The sequence below is a fragment of the Euprymna scolopes genome, chromosome 2, assembly GCF_053919585.1.
Source record: "Euprymna scolopes isolate OS-2025 chromosome 2, ASM5391958v1, whole genome shotgun sequence".
Lineage (NCBI taxonomy): Eukaryota > Metazoa > Mollusca > Cephalopoda > Sepiida > Sepiolidae > Euprymna > Euprymna scolopes.
Window position 1 is genome coordinate 82534612 of NC_136483.1, and position 18870 is coordinate 82553481.

The 18870-nt window shown below is 33.0% G+C and overlaps 1 long non-coding RNA gene across 2 annotated transcripts in view; it reads left to right on the forward strand.

Annotated features, from left to right (window-relative positions):
* Nucleotides 1-18870, forward strand: part of LOC145293095 (uncharacterized) — a 1048662-nt gene that overhangs the window by 756173 nt on the left and 273619 nt on the right. The window lies entirely within an intron of this gene.

The window sequence follows — 18870 nt, forward strand, 5'->3', positions numbered from 1 at the left end:
AAAAAAAATCCAAGCTTTGCAATAGCACATGGCTTGCAGTAAAAAAAATTAACAAACAATGTCATAGAAAGAACAATCTTAACGGAACCTTTAACGAGTGAATATATCTTCGTTCCACGCATTCCTATGATTCCACCAGATACAACATTACACTTTGGGAAATTGCACTTTCCAATTTTATTGTTGTTTGCAATAACCATCAACAAAGCTCAGGGAACAATCTTTACAATTGTATGGCTTACAGCTACACACTGACAGTTTTTTTCACATGGACAATTTATATTACGTATTCAAGAGTCACCAAACAAGAACACCTCTATATCAGCATAGAAAATGGAACAACAAAATCTGTGTACCCATACTAAATGGGAAATTAAACCTATAAGAAACATGCATTTCTCATTTTGGAACTTTTTCCATTGCGCCATTTTGAGCCACAGCAGGTATATATATATATATATATATATATATATATATATATATATATATATATATATATATAAACGTATATCTTGGGGAAGTAAATGAAGGTATAGTAAAACATAATTAACGGCAGTCTCATCCGAGTCTGACGTCATTTTCTGAAGATCCCATCGGAAAAGGAGTACACAACTCATCCTACTTATCGGTTACAATGTTCAGCATAAATTTAAAATAATCAGTTTTACGCACTCAAGTTTGAAATAGACAAATGTGTCTTTTTAAAGTCTGTGAAACTCAAGTATAAAAAAAGTGTTCTTCGTTAACCGTGCATGTTGAATAGTCGTATGTTTACATTTTTATCAATTCTCATTCTCTCTATTTAACACGTGTTCTTTCTCAACGGTTCAATTAATTTGCGTTTACTCTTCATTTTCACGAAGTTTTTTTTTGTTTTCCCGCAGTAAAATATAACAAAATAGAACTTTCTCGCCATAAATCCCGAGGGAAATATAAACTTAAGCGAAACACAGACAAGCAGATTGCTGGAACCTTTCTTGGCGGCAAGAAGCCTTAGAAAACGTCACTCATGAAAGTGATTAATGTATAAGTCCCAGCTAATCTTGTCTTGTCTACGTTTCGTCACAGGAGATCTCATCCCAGGTGATGAGAATTTCATTTTGTTCTGCAATGTTAAGGACCAATTATAGATTTTCATCTATTCATTATTTTCTTATTTTTAGATGTGTGTTAGTTTATCGATGAGAGGATACATCTGTCCCTCAGGTCAGGTGGTTCGCGTGTTCGTTTATCTGAAACGCTTACGTTTAAAATTACATTTTCGTCATTATTTAACACGTAAAATTATCATCTTTAATGGTTTGCATTGTCTAAATCTGAAAAAAAGCATTCTTGTTGTTCTATGACGCGTTCAATGTCGTTCTCGTGCGTTTTACTATGTACGACAAATTAAGGCACGACAAACGTATGGCTACTTCTGTTGATCGTCACTTCGTGTGATATTTAGGTACATATTTCGAGCAACCGCGGATTTTTATGTCAAGAACACAAAACAACCGATTTTAATTTAGACGGACTGGAAAGCCTTTTGTTTTTCTTTTAACTAAAAATCTCCTTTTTTTTCAGACTGGTGGACGGTAATTTGTGATAAATAAATATTTTTTGATGTAGTTATTTTCATTATAATTTGTTAGAAAATATTTTCTATTAAATCCATTTACTATATAAAAAAAATGCAAAAATAATAACATTGACGATTTTCAAAGCATAAAATATATGTTTTTCTTTCTAGCTTAAGGAAACATTTTGTTCCTTTTATGTGTGACTTGTATTTATTTTAATATTCTCCCTAAATCTTGTTTATTTTTGACAAAACTTTTTAGCGAAAAAGAAATAAGTAGAAACATTTTATCGTGCTCAAATATGTCGCACTTAAATTTGTCGTGCCTGAATATCACACGAATAGAAAATCAGAAGCTTTGTCGTTCATTAATTGTGCCTTACTTTGTTGTACATGATTAGTAAAATATCCTTTCTATTGTGTGGCTAAATAGAAAATGTGTGTGTCTGTGTGTATATGAGTTCGTTCCCTATGGACTCGAAAACGGCTGGGTCGATTTTTATAAAATTTCACATGAAGGTACTTAATGTGCCTGGCATTATTCTTAGACAGGTTTGTATCAGAATATTTTCGATACGTATCGATAATCAATAATAGAAATAATACGATGAAAGAACGGACAGGCGATTTTTACTAAAGTCAACACCTTGCACAGCCTAACAAACACAAGTGCATTTGAGAAGTTTTATTATCACACAGGCTCGACATATAAAATGAAGAGTAGGTTCTTTGATATTACATGAAGTGCGTTCGATCTTAATGTTTCGGCTTTAAGTTCAATTATACTATGGTACTTTACTTTTTTATTTTAAACTTAAATTCAAGCCCTTATATATATATATATATATATATATATATATATATATATATGTGTGTGTGTGTGTGTGTGTGTGTGTGTGTGTGTGTGTGTGTGTGTGTGAATAAACTAATTTTATAAAATCATTAGTAGTTACTCTGCAAGGAAATGTAGACTATAATGTATTAGTAACTAAGTTACTGCGGGAAGGCCCCCAGTGCACTGCGATTGGTTCCCAACTAGCAAGAATCGATTTGATTGACAAATGGTTGATTTCACCGATTTCAATGCTATTAAATATATTAGAGTGAGTAACATTCGTCAATCATCACACACTGCCGGGCTACGTCGGATCTCGCTGCTAGTAAATACCTATTTGTATCTATTTGCATATAAATATATATGCATACTTTCATCCCATATCGTAAAAATTAAACTGCAAGTGTATTTGTAGTCAGATTACTACCTTAGACTTTATTCGCCACCTGAAACGAATTCGGCGTGAAAACTTCCGATCAATGATGAAAGGTCAGCGGTATGTATTATTTCTGTAAGCCATGCTAATGATATAATTGATATATGTAAATGAAATTCGTCATGTAATTTTATCATTTTTTATACTAATGTTTTCGTACTTTTACATCACTTTCTGTATGTGGAGAGGTTTTACATTTTTCATATCGCGATCAATTAAAATATATCTGTTATATAATGGGGTACCGACATGCATACAGAGATATGTACTTCTGACTGAAAGTTCATCTGAATGCGTGTACGTGTCACTTAATGTCCATAGTGGTTCTTCACTATTTGAACCCAGCTTTATTAAATTGCTCGTGATGTGTATATACTCGTTTGAATCATGTAATATGGTCTAGCTGAATGTCTGTTATGTTGTTGCGTGGGCCGGTTGTAATGCAAAGACAAAACGAATACCTTGATTTGGGACTAATCGTTTTCTGTTGGATGGTTTATTTATTGGTTCCCCCAGACGGAACAAATTACACATCTAACCGGTTACAAAATACATACATTTATTCTTTTGTTCCAGTCCAGTTGAGTCCCAAATCCTCGGAGGCTTGCGAACGCTTTCCTCCTACACCATCTCTTTAGTTGTGCTCGCTTCCCGCACGTCCATCCGTCTCCAATCTCGAGTGCTAACTCTCTTCAATCTCGGAATCTAACTCAAAGCCCCTGATCAGCTGTCTGTTGCGTCATACGCTAAACCACACGTATGCATAACTCATAAACTGTCAGGTCTAACCTAATGTTTATTCTATTCTTTCAGCTAAAATTCACAACTATAAATATAATTCTATTCGTAATATTTCCTGAAAGAATGTTGATGCTTGTTAAAATTCCTATCTAACTAACTTATCAAAACATAATTCTAAACATAATAAATTATATTATTGGTGGCATTCTGACTATCGGTGTCTAGGGCTCAGACTGCTCCATACAACATGTGCTTGTTACTGAATACAAATCAACAAAACATAAAAAGTAATCATATATCCTGTCTTCAATGCGCAAGAAGTCTTAGAGACTAAAGACATTTCATCCAAGATCATTATTTTACGGCTGTCCCTACATGGGAGTGCATTGTCGCCCTTTAATCAAAGTCGATACAAAAAAAGCAAAAATAAAAATAAAATAAAAATCAAGATAGTGACCATTTTTTATGCTGTGGATGTTGCCTCTCTCTTTGTTAGTGATGGCTGAAAAGAATATTGGGATTACATATTTCTGGTGACTGACCGTTACTTATATTTAAATTATTTCTTTTTATGTTCCGTCCTTTTAAGCTTCAAACTATCGTACTTTTATTAGATCATTTCTTCTGGCCGCGGTTATTACAGGAGACAATAATGACTCTAAGGATATTTACCTGACATTCTGTCTGACGCTTATTTCTTATTTACTCGTTAACCTTTCCCGCAAATTTAAATCATAAAATATTTAATAATGGACGTATCTTTACTATTTAACATTAATATACCGAGATCAATAACGAGTGCGAACATTCGCGAGAGGGTGTAGACTATTAATCTAATAAAGAATTAATCGATACCCACTCACACAGGGTACGCAGTATGTAAATGATTATAGACTGTGTGATTGTTAATCTAATCTACAATAACTTATTTTGGAATTGATCACTTTTGAACTCGTATTTTTTTTCTAATAATTATTTCTTTACTTGGACGTTTCTATTAAGGGGTTACTGGGGGCATCGTTATATTAAACAACTAGCAGGTCGCCCGGCGTTGCCCGTTCGTAAAATACGCATATATACTATATTTTAATCTATGCAGATTTCGTATTTTTTATTACAGAGCCAATTCTCTATCGATTATTATAGTTTGGTTAAAATATAAGTAGTGATATCAAAAGAAAAAAACATGACTGCGGTGCCATCAGTTAGAATCGAAACCGCCGCATACAACTCTCTAGCCTCACTCGTTAACCTCCGAGTTATGTCCATAGGCAGTAAAAAAAATAACGTTGTTTAACTTATGAATGCATATTTGTGAACGAGTACGTGTTTAGTCGACTGCACTTTCCAAGGTTAAGTGTTTTGTTTCAATTATGCATAATTTAGAAACCATGCATAGATAGATTTCTGCGTAATAGTGAAATGAAACAAATAATCTAATAAGAAACCGTACGAAATAAATAATATATGCCCGACTTTAGAAGAGAAGTCGTACTTAAAACTTATAAGAATTATGAAAATGTTTTGTGAGTATATTATATGGATGCATATTGTGTGGCGAATTTCGATTCACTTGAATTTCTTACCGTCAATTTCGCAACTGTTTTGATTTCCTTATTTTTGCAGGTGTCTGATGTTAACTGGAACGGTCAAATGACATTATCATTATTCATTAATACTCTATTCTGTCATTCCCTTATTCCATTAATATTTCTGGTCCTGGATATGACCTTAAACTATATCCAGTGGTGAGGCCCCAGCTTGCGGGCTTTGGGGAATGTGGAGCCACCCTTTAATTATCATTGCTCCCAGGTCCACTCTGACCCGGAGTGGTAGTACCTGTTAGGGTTCCAACTATGGGTTAAATAGAAACCGACTTGAAAACAACAAATATATTCTAAAAAAATTTTCTTCAAAATCTTTGGATTCGGCATTAAATAACCCGAAAAGGGTTGATATGCCGTAAAACAAAAACAACCAACCAACCATTAATATTTCGATTTTCTTAGAATTCGTTAATTATTTTCCTGACGAAAATTTTTATTAACTTAAATATGAATGCACAAAATTGTTTAAGCTAGATTCTTCTGGAAAACTCATGTTTGTCCTACAAGAGTCAAAATAGCAATGTCGGCAAATATGAAAAATTACTCTAGATTTTTTTTCTGAAAACTCACTAAATTGTGATAATAGTGGCCAGATTTATAGGGGGGCATAATAAGTGGTAGTTGTGCAGAAAGAAGTTTATCCACTTTCATTTAAATTTATGCATGTTGGTACAGTCGGGAAACAGAAAGCAATGCGAGAATTCCAATGTATAGCGATTCAAGAAAAGGGCTATTAGTGTATTACCATGAAAGGGTTAACATCTTAATACGTTTATAAGATCACTCGTTGTTTATATGAAACAAGTACGACCAACCAAGTAAAAATTCTAGAATTCGAGTATGGGTTATCAGTTGAAAATCAGTATCTTAAAAGCACACCGGTAAGTTTTTCCTTAAACATCCGACAAAAGTTTATGATTGTCGAAATTATTTAAGTAGTAGTGATCGCAGGAGAAGACAACTCATGTGTTTCATGTTCTTCATGTTTATAGTATAATTTACTCGCAAGAAGTTCTTGCACGAGCTTTAGCAATCGATCGCTCACTGGCAACAACAGCTGATGTTCCTCGAAGTTTGATTTACAAGCCTCCCCGGATGTGGAGTACCCTCCGCTTCTGACAATCGCCATTATAACTCATTTTGCGTTCTCGCAACAGCCGTTTACCATGTATTTCTTGTCGATAAACGTTCTGAGTTTCCTGTGAAATTATAGTGCCAGAAAACATTTGCAGTATTGCAGTGAGCCCATGATTTCATATAGAGATGAATTCGTAATAGCCTTCCTTTTAACAGAGTAAAAAAGCGAATGATTATCTAGAGTAGTAGTAGTAGTAGTAGCGACAGTAGTAGTAGTAGTAGTAGTAGTAGTAGTAGTAGTAGTAGTAGTAGTAGTAGTAGTAGTAACACTACATTTACTCAACAAAGAGGAATAATAAGTCGATAACCAAGTCAGTATATTCTTCGTTTTTCATTACATTAAAGAACAAAGAAAAGAGATTCTCTATATACATCATTTTAATGAAAAAGATAAGTTTCATATCGATTTCGTATAAGGTCGATAACCCCCCGAGAAAGGATTAAACTAGAAATCGATTAGAAAAGAAAAACGATAATTTTTAAGATGCGTACAGTCAATGTGCGCATCTGGCAATGAATATAAAACTTACGCGTGACAGATTGACTGAGGATAACTAAGAAAGATGGTTGGACGTATCTAAACCCGATGAAAATGCTATTAAAGCCTTAAACGGGGCAGACCAAAGAAAAGGCAATTTCAAACTTAAGCGTGACAGATTGGCTGACGTGTGAACTGGATATTTATAAATGGCCAGATCAACAACTGCTTTCTAGCGTGGCCAACTATCGAAAATATTATGTGACAGAAGAAAGGGCTACCATTTAAAAATGTGGCGTTTTGTATTATTTGGATGATTCGGATTGCTATTCTCATCTTGAGATTTATTCTCACATCGTTTCGGCCGATCTAACAATCTACCTTATTCTTGTCGGACTCTGGAATGTTTTTGTCGAACTCGGGAATCTACACCGAATTTCGAACAGAACCCTTTGTTTAATTCACAGGTGTAGCATATTCTGTTTTCGTCAGTAATACCCGGATAAAAGTATTAAGTAATTCGCAATTGTATTATCAGTATCACTCGCACTGAGGATTGAACCTTCAACCTCTAGAAGAGTGTCAGTGAGAAAAGAATTCCAGCGAGTACGTTATGCATAACGCTACGATTTCAAAATGGTAACAGTAGTCCGAACAATCACAAGAATTACAAGTTATTAATCCACATTTGAAAAATGTAAAAAACTTAACGGTGACATACCAACGGACAGAGGCTATTTTAGCGATTATTGGACACATCTAAAATAAGATGAAATACATTATTTTACCTTGTATCTTCCGATAAAAAGTGATGGGCATTGAAGAGCGATGGGCTTCAAGCTATTTAATGTTGACCAACCAAAACGAGGCTCTCACAAGTGAAAGAGTCTATTGACACTTGTGAAAAGACGATCATTTTAAAAGTAATATACCCAGTTTTCTTTTTTTTTTTTTGCTAAGTAGAAAATAAGCAATATTGCTAGTTCTTATAAAAAAATCAAGCATAGAGATTGAAAGCATTGTAAGAATCAATTTTATAATTCGACCCATAAATCGAATTGCTTTAGGATGTACTTTTATGAGCCTCTCTCTCTCTCTCTCTCTCTCTCTCTCTCTCTGTGTATATATATATATATATATATATATATATATATATATATATATATACACTCATGAGCAAAAAAATGGGCTAAGCTTGAAAGAAGTAAGACATCGATTTTTCAATATTTTTCTATGGATTTTTGTTTATTTTAAATGAAAATTTCTATTTTGCAGATCATTATTATTATACCATATAATAATAAGTGGAAAAATTAATCCTAAAAATGCTAAGACCACATCTTGACGGGATATAAAAAAAACGAATTGCAGGGTTAAGGCAATCGAAAATGATTTACAAGAATTTTTTTTATATTTTAAGAAAAGAAAATGTGAAAACATTTCTTTCTGTAGTGAAGCAAATTGGTCCAAACTTCGAAGTCGAACGCTTGGTAAAAGGGAAATCTGGATCTTGTCGCCCTAGAGCATTTACTTTGAAGGACGACCACAGGCTTTAATTAACTGTTTTGAAGGATTGAAAGGAAACTTATGTTGGCCATAGTAAAAAATTCAAAACAGGGGCTGGAAATTCTCTTTCTAGATATACAATATCTAGACGAATGAAAGAAATGGGATTTTCTTCTTAAAGGTGTGCAAAGAAGCCATTTTTATCTAAGAAGAACATTAACGATAGAAAGAGATTTTTCTCGTGTTTTGGCAAGAAAGATACAGACTGGTTCAGGAATGTTTTCTGGTTACATGAATTAAGATTTTGTCTTGTTAGTGATGCTCCCGATGCTCCCGAACGGTGCAATCGAAGAACTGAAGAAAGATTTTCGCCAAGTTGCATAAAAACGACAGTTGAATTGCCAAAGATACAGATCAAAATAAACATAAAAAACGGCATCAAAGCAAACCTGAGCAATGCCGGGAAATACTGCTAGTGTAATTATATATATATATATATATATATATATATATATATATATATATATATATATATATATATATACGTGTATGTATGTGTGCGTGTGTATACAACCAGGATTTTTATATTTGGTTCATCTTAATAAAAAGGTATACGCTTTTTAATCGGTGAAAAAGAGTTTAATTTGAATTGGAAAAAAAGCCTTTGAACAAATGACATGAAAGATTTTCAGTATTTAAACTGCTAAGCGCGTACATTGAATGGACTTATCTCATTCTGAATGCGTTAAAGTATCCGTATTAAAGCCCTTGTCCGTCAGTTTCGTAGCCTCGTTTTAATCTGAAATAGTACCCTAATCGAAAAACGCACCGGTGATTAAAGAAAGGCGCATCCTATATCCAGTTAGTCTAAGCATGTCTATTGAACCTTTGGTTGTCTCGCTTGAGCTTGAGGTAAAATTTTCATCACTAATTGTTCAGATTAAATAAATTCATATAATTTTAGATAAGCAGTTCTATTAAAGGCTCTGTTCGATATCTGTCACGCGTCAGTTTGAAATTGATTTTCATCACTCCACGTGACGATTACACGGAGATATCATTTATAGGAGTTTAAACCTGTCTATAAATGACTTTTTCGATCCGTCACACTTTAATGTTTGTCTAGTTACTATGTCTTATTAATGGCTATGATCTCTCACTGATAAATCCAAGGTGTTTCGTTGGTGGCAGTAGGCTTAAGAGAGTATTCAGTACTGTCATGTTTTAAATTATCAATGTCACTTTATGGGTGTATTCCCGCAAGTTGTTTACTAATAATGCCTGGCCAATAACGATTGGTGGCTTTGTAACATAGCGCGTACGTAAATGCATGCGAAATTGACGTCATCGTGAAGAAAAAAAAACTATATTAGAAAGAGAACAATCACGAGAGAGACGTGGATAAAGTTCGAGATCTCAGAAGAGATTAGATTACGTTCAAAATCTCGTGAGAGATGTGGATGACGTTAGAGAACATCACACTGATAAGGAGAAAATTAAAAAATGAAAGCTAAAGCTACAAAGAACAGGTAAGTTAGAGTTATTTCCCATTCTTTGTTTTGGTCTCCTTTTTGACTGAAACTGGATAAAATGTGTGTATATTATAATAAATACGAAATTTGCATACATTTTAATATCATATTTAAGTGTATTTTATGACTGGATAACGTTGATTGCCCTTCTAGTATACATATATATATATATATATATATATATATATATATATATATATATATATATATATATATATATAAACTCTCAATACTCTTGGGTCCGTTTTTTGCATTTCCGTTTCTTCTTTTTATTCCTCTAATCTAAAATAATTCTCACTTGTTGGTTGAATCCCACCGCACATTCAACATTGAACGAACTATGTTTGTTTTTTTGTTTTCTTACAAAAGCAATACACTAGCAAATGAAATAAATGCGATATTTATAAACATAACGTGAACCGATATCCTTACGATTGTTTCATTTAATCTGCGCGTTCAACGATGAAAATGCTGTTTCAGACTGGAGCGTGATAAATCGCCACAAAGACGTGTCATCTTACGGAATTTTTGGAACGCATCTAGTATAACATGATTTCATTAAATATGTACGTTTAGCGATCGAGTTGTTATTTCAAACTGAATTGTGAAAGAGCAGTCGAAATATATCTAAAATGTGCTAAAGCGAAAATATAATATAATCATGTCTTTTCCCCGGAAAATATTCTAGTCTCTTTGTCAATGCAAAGTAAATCCGTTTCTTTCTCTCTCTCTCTCTCTCTCTCTCTCTCTCTCTCTCTCTCTCTCTCTCTCTCTCTCTCTCTCTCTCTCTCTCTCTCTCCATTCAGACTATCGGAGTCAAAAGGTATCTATTTTGATTCGTAATATATATTAAGCAAACCCTAAAGTATTCCAGTTAATGTATTGAATTGTATTACTTTCATCCCAAAATCTTTCCAATTTCTATGTGCATTTTTGATATAGGTTGGAAGAGACAAATTTGATGAGTTTTTGTTTATTGTTTTATTTCAGAAATATTTGATGTATTTAATAGAAATGAAGTGCAACGAATAACTGTTTATGTGTTCTGTGCGTCTATTTATAATCTGTAATAATTTATATGTACTACTGAAAAGCACCGGGGCACTGGAAGAGCTTGACATGTATCGTGATGATTCACACCGTATTAAAAACTTCGAAAAACCGGTGCAGCTGAGTAGTCCTTGGATACGATATAGGTTGTGAGATGCGAGCTACAGATTTGCGAAAGAGGTGGGAAATTACGAGCTAGCCAGAAGCTTAACTTCGGCGATCTAACGAGAACCGATGCGTTAACATGATAGTGCAGATATATATATGTATATGTATATATATATATATGTATATATATATATATATATATATATATATATATATATATATATATATATATATATATATATAGCTTAGTGCTTTAGAGGAAAAGAGTGAGCTCAATTTTATAAGAGGAGACTTATCTGGACAATATAAAGCTCATCAAGTATCATTGGAGCTTATATAGGAGAACAATAGGAATGGGAAATGAAGTCACAGAACTATATACTTGTTAATATAGATTGGTTCATTTATTCAATAAGGGAATACAAACAATTAGTTGAGGGATAGAAGGGACTCTTTATGACAAGGCATTTCGAAGCCTAATGCTTCATATGCTTCTATAATATCATTTGATATATTTCGTTCCTAATGAATCCTACGCTAGACGCAGCATCCCAACTATGTGACCTAGCATCTTCTCTACTCTTCTGACGAGAACCATTAGGCTTCGAAATGCCTTGGTATAAAGATTCCCTTCTATAACTAATTGTTTGTATTCCCTTATTGAATAAATGAACCAATCTATATCCACCAATTTATAGTCTTGTAACTTCATTTCCCATTCCCATTGTTCTCATATATATATATATATATATATATATATATATATATATATATATATATATATATATATATAGTTCTCTTAACCGGTGATTATTTTTGTAATGTGTTTTCAGTAAACGCCAAGTTTTCGAAAAACAAACTCAATCGAAAACGTAATATTCAGTTAATAATGGGTGGAGATAATAGCTACGAGAAGGCCTTACGTGTGGAAGCATTTCACAGCTCCGCGTCACACACTTGGGAAACCTCAGAAGTGCCTGTCTGAAAATGTCCACAAAGTCACTAATCCAAAAATCCCTCAACTCGCCTTTTGCGAACCCATGGATTATTATGTGTAGGAGCAGTTGTGAAAGACATCAAGCGTATCGCCTGCAACACAAAGGGAGAGCTTATTGTAAGAATTGAACTGGTGAACAGGTACTTCAGATAAAATAATTAAAGCTGCATGCTCTAGGTTCATATCCAGTCTGGAGTCTGTGATCGAGATTATGGGCTTCAAGGCTGTATTTGATATATAAGAGATGTACGTTGAATTTTGAGAGTATATAAGTTATTGGTCAAGATATAACATTTATTCTTTCTTTTTCTAAAATGTGTTAGATTTGCCTGAAACAAACTGTATGTACAGTGACTTTTGAAATATTTTTCTATGTAGTAATTAGTCATTTGTATGCACTTCGGAGTACTATTCCTTTGAAGTACTTGAATGAGTGACATGGAAAGGTGATTGAAAGATATTTAACGCTATGGCGTGTTTGAAAGTCTCACGAGATTCATTTCAAATCACACAGACAGCAACCAATCTTACATTAAAAGCCAACTTTATTTAATGGATATGATGAGTTTGCTTGGACGACAAGCTAACGTTCGCACGCTTAATGTTTTCAATTTAGTTTTAGTTTTCCTCCTAGTTTTTTTTTTTTCATTTGTAGTTTGTGAATGTATCCGTTCTCTGCATTAACAGCCATCGTTTTTTTTTTTTAAGCAAAATATAAATTTTCTATAACAAAAATGGAAATAGAAAGAATAGGTTTAGCACAATTAAGAAACGCTAAAAATACATCCATGGGATGCTACATACGATATTATTTCATTTGCTTGATAGTTTCTCTAAAAAAAACCTTTGTCAGTGATTGCTTAACAGAGACAACAGGTCACGTTTCCTGGACTGTGATTCACAACTATTCCCAGATTTCCATTATTTTCTGATTTTTACTAGTGCGAATCATTGTGTATACTCTTAACAATCGTTAACTATTGTTTCCTTATAGATATTGACCGGTGATTTTTTTTCTTTCTCTGAAACCTGGATAGTCCTTCTCGGAATTTTCGGACCCTTCGCGGGTGCACGTTTAGATGATTTCCAAGCTCGGTAATCTATTAATCATTTTTAACTTTTCAAGGCCATTTTTTAAGTACGAACTGATTCTGCTATCAACGTATTTTGTTGTGAGTGGTCACATTACGCCACTTATCTTATACACTAATAGTTTCAGTTCTCTTAGTTTCAACCATATTATTGTGTTTCTAGTCCTGTTTGCATAATGCGATTCTATTTCAGTGTATCTCACATGTGTCGGTGTCATCTCATGGTATGCATTGGTTTGAACACTCGAGATGTTCTATTGTTATTTCGGCCATTTTTTTTTTTGTTATTCTGATTTGCATAATGGCTATTCTCTCATTTGTTCACATTTCTCGAAGTCTGTTTTCTAGGTGTTTAAGAACTATTATCATTGGTACTCCAGCGGTGTTAGTCATGTTCCATATTGCTAGTCCATGTATTTGCCTACTGCTTCTGCTTCTTTCATCTTTCCACCTGTTATCGTTTGGAACGATGATATCTACATCATTTATCATCACGCCGATTGTTTTTTCTGCTTCGGCTTGTTTCTCCATTTTTATTCCATCAGCATTTATGCACTTATTTTCAATACTTGTCCTGGTTTATTTTGTACCATTTGTTAAGATGTGAATTAGTCTGTACAATCTTCACAATCTGATCGTGTTTGTCTTTGTATTCATTTCTGACTAATTTGTTGAATTCACTTATGATGCGGTTCACTATTTCATCTATTTGTCCACCATGTCAACATTTACTATTCGATTGCATTTTGGGATTATATATTGTTCGTTCTGATCGTGATGGAATCATTATTGATAGTCACAAGACTATCAATAATGATTCCAATTTTGTGTCTAATATCCTTTTGTAACCATGCTTACTGTTTTCTTAAGTATTGGGTCAATTTTAAAATACATTTATTCAGTTTCTTCTCATTTTGCTTTTCTCACTGTATTGGTTTCTATTTTCACTCCTTATTAAATCGTTCATTTCGCTCATCGATAACAAATTTTGTTTGCTTTAGCTTATGTAATTCTTTTGTTCTTTTTATTGCAGTGCACATGCAATTTTCAATATTTGCCAGTCTTTTTACTTTTACATGGACTTCATTAGTATCATTTTTCGTGCATTGTGCATTAGTTTTCTTAGTTCGTTGTTCAGTGTACCTCAGTTGATTTTATTGTATAGTCTGTGACGTGTCCTGAATATATGGCGAGTGATATAAATATTAATTTTTTTATTATGTTTATGAAATTTTCCTTTTTCTGTCATGTATATTCCTATAATCTTCTTCGTCATCTTTTGATTTTATGACGTCGACTTTCGAGATATCTTTAAGAAATATGTTCACTAGTGTATCATTGTGTCTCGAGTTTGACGTTATATGCCCTCTGTCGTTTTTAGTTTTTCGACTCCATATCAAGTAGTGTACAGTCTTCTTTGATTAATTCCATTTGTATGACCTGGCAAAATATTCTGATTTAATGTACAACATAATTGTTTATATCTAACTTTTGAAAAAAAGTTTGTGGTGCCGATACAAGTTCGAGTGGGCTTACTAACTTAACGCGAGGTTTACAAAAACTCATGTGCTCATTTTACTGACTGTGTCGCTACGAATATTTATGACTTCATAATAACCGATTCAGAATAAAGAGAAATAAACATATACACTCGTGAGCAAAAAGAATGGGCCAAACAAATTTTATACATTTTATTGCACTAAAAGCTATATTTAACAATGAACAATTGAACAAGGAAACTTAAACGAGACTAATAACACAGAACAAGACATTTACTTTAATAAATGCTTAGTATGGAATCGCATTCCCTTGTGATTTCTTTAAAAGATCAATCCTTTTAGATATGCTCTCAACCAAAGTGGAAAACTATGAAGAGGAGATGCTATTGTAATCGCTTTGCACAGCTTCCCACAGTTTGTCATTGTTCGAAAAGGTTCTTCCATCCAATGCACAAGATATTATGGACCAAATATTCTTGATTGGTTTTAAATCGGATCTTTGACCTGGCCAAAATATCACATTAATGGAATTATCAGAAAACCATTTTTTGTGACTTTAGCAATGTGTGCAGGGGGGATTATTGTGTTGTAAAAATAATGTTCTGGGATATTTCCAGCTTCTGTACACTTGGTAACAGTCCTGTGTCTAATATTCAAATGTATTCCTTTGCATTGATTGGCTTCTCACATCTAACAAATTCCCCAACTCCTGCTGCAGTAAAAGTTCCCTATACAATTATCCACCCATTCCCGTATTTAACTGTCGTTTTTATGCAACTTGGAGAAAATCGTTCTCTAGTTCTTCGATTGCACCATTTGGGAGCATCAGGAGCATCACTCAGATTCCTCTGACTAGAAAACATTCCTGAACCAGTCTGTATCTTTCTTACTATAATACGAGAAAAATCTCTTTCTATCATTGATGTTCTTCTTAGATGAAAATGTCTTCTTTGCAAACCTGTTAGAAGAAATTTCCGTTTCTTTCATTCGTCTTGATATTGTATATCTAGAAAGAGAATTTCCAGCTCCTGTTTTGAGTTCTTTACTACTTTCAACATAAGTTTTCTTTCAGTCATTCAAAACAGTTAATTTAAGCCTGTGGTCGTCCTTAAAAGTGCATGCTCTAGGACAACCAGATTTAGATTTCCCTTTTACCAAGCATTCGACTTCGAACCTTCGACCAATTTGCTTAACTACAGAAAGATATATTTTCCCTTTTTCTTTTCTTAAAATATAAAAAAAATCTGCTTGTAAGTCATTTTGGACTACCTTAATTCTGCAATTCGATTTTTTATATCCTTGCCAAGATGCGGTCCTACCATATTTAGAATTCTTTTTTCCACTCATTATTATATGCTATAATAATAATTATCTGCAAAATAGAAATTTTCAGTTAAAATAAAAAAAAATTCATAGAATAATATTGAAAAATCGATGGCTTCCTTCTTTCATTCTTGGACCATTGTTTTACTCATGGGTGTACATAATCCTAGAGTGGATGAAACGCGGAATATTAAGTGTAGCTTAATCGCCATATATGTTTTATAAATTACTAACTAGCTCTACCTACGTATTGAGCACTTTTGAAGTAAATACTTAAAGTTTACGCATAAATCTATACTTTCGTATATTAATTTTATGTGAGTAAATGAATATATATATGTGTGTGTGTATGTGTGTGTGTGCGTATATATATATGTGTGTATAACCACGAAACTTATTGCTCTATTCTTAAATATTGAGCTTTTCCTTTTTTGCTAGGATCACCTTGAAAGTATAACTTTAAGTAATGTCTATCAGGATTTTTCATCTGAATTCTATCAGTGTCTTATCTCGCTTATATATATATATATATACACACACACACACACACACACACACATATATATATATATATATATATATATATATATATATATATATATATATATATATATATACTTCATAAATGTTATTTACAAAAAATGTGCTAATGTTACTCGAGATATTTTGAGAACATATATTCCAAATCATATAATTATCCATCCATTGGTTTGGGAGAATGCACCCTATAAACCCCCCCACACACACACACACACATATATATATATATATATATATATATATATATATATATATATATATATACATATATATACATATATATATAACTTGAATAAATGCAGATAAGGAGACGCATAAATACTAGAAAAGAAGTAACCATGCATAAATTGACAAATTCAAAGCAGGTTTGGTTCCAATTCCACCTCGTGCACCTCTTCATAAGAACATTCCAATATACTCTATTATTTACAACTCAAGAGATGTGACCAACGCGTTCTCCTTATGAAATATCAAGGTGATTATTTGAACCGAAATTCTATCGACAATTTAAATTTCAGTTCACTGTTATCGAGTGTCATTTTTCGAAGAATGCATATCACCTGTCCAATTAATCCATCGATGCAAACTAATATGTTAATCGCCTATACAAGGTTCGCTCTCCCTATTAACAGACACGCTGGTCGTCAAAATATAGGGAAGCATCTGACACAAAACTTCAGAAAGTAGACGAGAAAATAAGAACCTCCTGTGAAACCTAATCCCTTTATAGACAATTGCAACCCATACACAAGTTAATATATAAAAACCCTTTATGTAACTTTCTTCATATTTTATTGTTTATCCTGCAACATAGGTTACAGTCATTAGAGACTGTGATAATTTTATTTTTTACACTCAATATTTATTCGTTTTTCGTTTCTTTATGATTACTTTTTCTTGCTTTTCATTAAGTCATACGTTTACTACAACTGCCTTTCAGGTTTGTTTTCTTGCATTTTGCACTAATGCTGGATTTCGCAGTTCACTAGAAATTAACTAAAGACGTAAGCCTTTAATGAACACTATGATTCTGGGAATAAATGAAACTTAAGCAATTTATTATACAATACTTCTAATAAGTGCAAATTATATGACATGCAGTGGATTCTTTTTATATTTATATTTCTATAAATAATGTGTAACACAGCGCAGAGTTAAATGAATGCAAAATGACGTCACTGGTAGAGAGGAGAAGACTATAAAAAGAAGAAAGAGAGCGATCATAGCATATTTGCTTTTTTCAGTTGCCGTGCAGATAATTTCCAGATTGTTGGATAATGGGGGAATTGTTATTTTACTATAAATTTTACAACTGGGTAGAAAATATAACGCTCTTATTAATCCTCTGTGAAGTATATGAGTTCTTTATCGACCGTGGAAATTACGTAATCTTGTAACACATTCGACTATTTATTTACCTATTAAGTTGAGGTGTTTGCCCGCACGGAGATTGATATACTTTTTCTATTTAAAAATCTTTTTAATATACTCAGTCATGGATATACGAGCTATTACATAGGATTAATTAATATGCTTATTCATTTAAAAAACGAGTGTTAATTTATTATATATTTATTGTTAAGGATCCTTATCCGATCATTGGTTTCCATAATAATAAATACGAAATCTGCAAAATATAATATTTTAACGTATTTTTCGACCGGGCAACATCGGCCGACCTGCAAGTATGTATATATGTCTTTAAAAAAATCTAATTTCTTACAACTGTTATGCAATTTTAATGCGACAACGAGAAAAGCATGATGACATTGTAAATTTGATTTTCTCGCGCTTAAAAAACTGAAGCCATATAGTTAATTAATTTCTTCTTTTCCGCTGAACGAGAAAATACGTATATATATATATATGTGTGTGTGTATGCTTCCGAGTTATCTCATATAAATCCTTATAAATGCAGATGAATTCATAGAATATAAGAAATGTAAAAGTAGAGCATTTTTCCCCGATTACTTTCTCACACGCGCCTGTCAATATTTGATTATCCAGATATATAGTGAAACAATGAAATAAAATTAAAACTATCTGAATTGCCTTACCAGTTTGATAACTAGTGTTGGATTCGGTCAGGATTCGTCTAGCCTGTTATATTAATGCAAACGATTCGTCCCTTGAGAGAGAATGGAGTAAACAACGTCTTAGAAAGTCTTGCTTCCTACCAATTCATTACTACATGTCCTCGAGACGTCAGACTGCTAAATTGGACGAAAGCGTATCAAAAATGGTAGTAGGAATGGCTTCTATTCAACTAGATCGCAAATTCAACTAAAAAATCTGAGTATTAATAAGTTGTTAAGATATGATTATACTATATGTAAGAAAGTTATTGTTTTCTTTAAGTTTTGTTTATGATAAACTAGCGGGGATGCTCGGCGTTGCCCGGGTGTTTGGAGATGTGTGTTGAGCAAAAT